The sequence below is a fragment of the Eriocheir sinensis genome, chromosome 43, assembly GCF_024679095.1.
Source record: "Eriocheir sinensis breed Jianghai 21 chromosome 43, ASM2467909v1, whole genome shotgun sequence".
NCBI lineage: Eukaryota > Metazoa > Arthropoda > Malacostraca > Decapoda > Varunidae > Eriocheir > Eriocheir sinensis.
In genome coordinates, this window is record NC_066551.1 from 6621412 (window position 1) to 6626205 (window position 4794).

Genomic DNA, 4794 nt, shown 5'->3' on the forward strand with positions numbered 1-4794 from the left:
CGGACTTTGGTTTGCGGTGCGATTCTCTCTCTCTCTCTCTCTCTCTCTCTCTCTCTCTCTCTCTCTCTCTCTCTCTCTCTCTCTCTCTCTCTCTCTCTCTCTCTCTCTCTCTCTCTCTCTCTCTCTCTCTCTCTCTCTCTCTCTCTCTCTCTCTCTCTCTCTCTCTCTCTCTCTCTCTCTCTCTCTCTCTCTCTCTCTCTCTCTCTCTCTCTCTCTCTCTCTCTCTCTCTCTCTCTCTCTCTCTCTCTTTTTTACGGTAAAGGAAACAGCTCAAGGGCAAAAAAAAAAAAAAAGTAGGTATTTCGTTATTTTTCCCTTTGTTTTTAAATGATCACTGACTAAAGTTATTTAAACGGTGAAAATCATGAGATATAGACAGACATTCGCACACGGAGCTTAGTATATGCTGTGTCACTCCCTTACTAGTAATTCGCTGTTTTTTTTTTTTTTTATGACCATTGACAAAAGTTATCATACGGTGAGAGTAATGTAGCAAAGACTAGACATATGGACTTTGGTATGTGATGCGCCGCTCTTGCAATATTTCGTTATCCGTTTTCCTTTTTTTGACATGAGCATCGAGTCAGGGTTATTTCGCTCTCACACAAAAAGTTCCCTCCCAGTCCCCGTTAGGTTCAGGTGTGGAGATACAATATACGACCCACCTCTTGTGTTACTCCTCTCGCCTTTTTCTTGGAATGAAACAAACATGGACTAGGGTTTATTTCGCGCTCTAAAACAAATATCCTTTCTGAGTATTCGTTAGTTTTCATGTGCAGAGAACATGTTATATACGATCCACCTCTTGTGTTACTCCGCAAGACTTAACCAGCATCTTCATTCTTTAATCCCTATACTGTCCAAATCCCTTATGCAAGAGTTAACTAGTATCTTCAATCTTTCATCCCTATACTGTCCAAATCCCTTATGCAAGAGTTAACTAGTATCTTCAATCTTTCATCCCTATACTGTCCAAATCCCTTATGCAAGAGTTAACTAGTATCTTCAATCTTTCATCCCTATATTGTCCAAACCCCTTATGCAAGAGTTAACTAGTATCTTCAATCTTTCATCCCTATACTGTCCAAATCCCTTATGCAAGAGTTAACTAGTATCTTCAATCTTTCATCCCTATACTGTCCAAATCCCTTATGCAAGAGTTAACTAGTATCTTCAATCTTTCATCCCTATACTGTCCAAATCCCTTATGCAAGAGTTAACTAGTATCTTCAATCTTTCATCCCTATACTGTCCAAACTTTATGCAAGTGTTATCTATTATCTTCAATCTTTCATCCCTATTCTGTCCAAATCCCTTATGCAAGAGTTAACTAGCATCTTCAATCTTTCATCCCTATACTGTCCTATGCAAGAGTTAACTAGTATCTTCAATCTTTCATCCCTATACTGTCCAAACCCCTTATGCAAGAGTTAACTAGTATCTTCAATCTTTCATCCCTATACTGTCCAAATCCCTTATGCAAGAGTTAACTAGTATCTTCAATCTTTCATCCCTATACTGTCCAAATCCCTAATGCAAGAGTTAACCACTTTCATTTTTCTGTGTATGAAACAAACATGGACTAGGGTTTATTTCACGCTCTAAAACAAATCTCCTTTCTGAGCGTTTGTTAGTTTTCATGTCTAGAGAAAAATATACGTTTCCCCTCCTGCGTGACCCTTTCGTTTGCTTCTCTGAATCAAACAAATATTATCCTTAAGGTTTAGTTCACTCATTCAGGCAAAAATTCTCTATCCGGGCCCTTTTGGTTCTTATGTAGAGATTAATAAAAGATCCACTCCTTGCATCATTCTTTTCAGCTTCTTATCTCAAGGAAACAAACATCGACTTAGGTTTATTTCATGTGTAGAGAAGGATATATGATCTGTCCCTTTCATTATTCTCTTCGCCATCTTCTCTAAATCAAGCAAATATTCAATCTAAGGTTAATTTAGCTTTCTCAGACAAAAAATATCTCTAAGTCCTCGTTAGTTTCACATGTAGAGACCAATATATGATTCTTTCCTTGCATTAAAATATTCCCTTTCCTATCTAAATCAAACAAATATTCAATCTAAGGTTAATTTAGCTTTCTCAGACAAAAAATATCTCTAAGTCCTCGTTAGTTTCACATGTAGAGACCAATATATGATTCTTTCCTTGCGTTAATATATTTCCTTTCCTATCTAAATCAAACAAATATTCAATCTAAGTTTTATTTCGCTTTCTTAGACAAAAATTCTCTCATTCTTTGTTAGTTTCACGTGTAGAGACCAATATATGATTCTTTCCTTGCATTAAAATATTCCCTTTCCTATCTAAATCAAACAAATATTCAATCCAAGTTTTATTTCGCTTTCTCAAACAAAAATTCTCTCATTCTTTGTTAGTTTCACGTGTAGAGACCAATATATGATTCTTTCCTTGCATTAATATATTTCCTTTCCTATCTAAATCAAACAAATATTCAATCTAAGTTTTATTTCGCTTTCTCAGACAAAAATTCTCTCATTCTTTGTTAGTTTCACATGTAGAGACCAATATATGATTCTTTCCTTGCGTTAATATATTTCCTTTCCTATCTAAATCAAACAAATATTCAATCTAAGTTTTATTTCGCTTTCTCAGACAAAAATTCTCTCATTCTTTGTTAGTTTCACGTGTAGAGACCAATATATGACTCTTTCCTTGCATTAATACATTTCCTTTCCTCTCAGAATCAAACAAATTTTCCCTCTAAGGTTTAATTATCTCGCAAACAAAAATTATATCAGTATCCGTAAGTTTTATTTGTAGAAACCAGTATAAAATCCTTCCCTTGCATTTTTTCTATTCACCTTCTCAGAATTAAATAACTATTCCATCTGAGGTTTGTTTCGCTTTAAGACGATAATTCCCTTTCAGGTCTCGTAAGTTTTATGTATGGAGACCAAGATAAGATCCGTCCTTTGTATTATTCTATTCTGTTCTTCTCTAAATCAAATGAATATTCAATCTAACGTTTATTCCACTCTCGTAATAAGACAGAAAACCTCTTTGAGTCTCCGTTATTTTCATGTCTTTCTCTTGCATTATTTTATTTGCCTTCTTCTCTAAACGAATTAAATGTTTGATCTAAGGTTTGGTGTATGATCCCCTCTTACATTACTCTATTCAATTTCTCTGAATGAAGCGAAGATTAGATTTTTTTTTTCTCTCAGACAAAAAAACAGAAACAAAAAACGGAAGTCCCAGTTATTATCAAGTGGAGAGAATGATATACGATCCTCTCCTTGCTTTATTCTATTCGATTTCTCTGAATGAAGCGAAGATTAGATAGTTTTTTTTTTCTCTCAGACAAAAAAACAGAAACAAAAAACGGAAGTCCCAGTTATTATCAAGTGTAGAGAATGAGATACGATCCTCTCCTCGCATTACTCTATTCGCCCTCTTTGAATACAACAAATAATAAATCTTGATGTTTATTCCCCTTGCCTAGACAGAAATCTTCACTGAGTCACTTCGTTTCCCGTTACCTTCATATGTAAATAACAATATATGATCCGTCTCTTCCATTTCTCTCTTCACCTTCTTCTCTGAATGAAACTAATATTAAATCTAAGTATTTTTTTCCTCACTCAGACATAAATCTTCGTTGAGTCACGTTGCATACTTGTTACTTTCGCAGGGAAGAATATGAGATGGTTCCCTTGCAATGCGTTATTCGTCTGCTTCTCTGAATGAAACAAATATTTACTCCCATTTTTTTTCCATTCATTCAGGTAAATTTTCTCGCGGTTCATTCGCTTTCCCGTTAGCTTCAAAGGTAGAGGACAATATGAGATGCACCCCTTACGATACCCCACTCGCCTTTCCTGAATGAATCAAGCATTTATTCTGAGGCTTACTTCGCCCCATTCAAACATTTCTTCACTCGCGCGGTTGACTTTTTTCCCCCTTTAGTTTCAAAGGTATATAATAGAGAACAGTTTGAGATGCTTTACTGAATGAATCTAACGTTTATTCTGAGGTTTCTTTCGCCCATTCAGACAAATTTTCACTCGGTTAATTCTCTTCCCATTTAGTTTCATTGAGAGGACAGTTTGAGATGCTTCCCTTACGGTACCCCACTCGCCTTTCCTGAATGAATCAAGTATTTATTTAGAGGCTTACTTCGCCCCATTCAGACAATTCTTCACTCGGTCAGTTCGCTTCCCCGACAGTTTCATATACAGAGGAAGAATTGCATTACATCGCTAGCACGGTATGCCATTCGCCTTCTTCTATGAGTGAAAGAAACATTTACCCTCGGGCTTACTTTACCCATTTAGACAGAAATCCTCACTCAGTCACTCAGCTTTCCCATTAGTTTCATATGCAAAGAATCCGAGACTTTTCCCTGGTGGTGTTCCATTCGTCTGACTTTGTGAATGATTTATTTCGCTCATTCAGACAAATTCTCACTTAATTCACTTCCCCAGTAGTTTTGTGAGAAGAGAACAGTGTGCTATATGTCCCCTTCAGTAGCCCATTTCGCCTGCCTGACATTCACACCAAGGATTATAACATGCTCTCACACCAGCAAGTATCCTCACCCAATCCCTTCCCTTCTCTTAGTTTTACCGGAAGAGAACGTTATCAGCTTCATTTCTTGCAATAGGCCATTCCACATCATATCTGACAAACAAACACTCACTGAGGCTTATAACACACTCACACCAACAAGTATCCTCAGGCAGTCACTAAAATCTCTTCCCAGTTGTCTTTACCGGAAGAAAACATTATGTCAGCTTCATCCCTTGCAACAGCCCATTC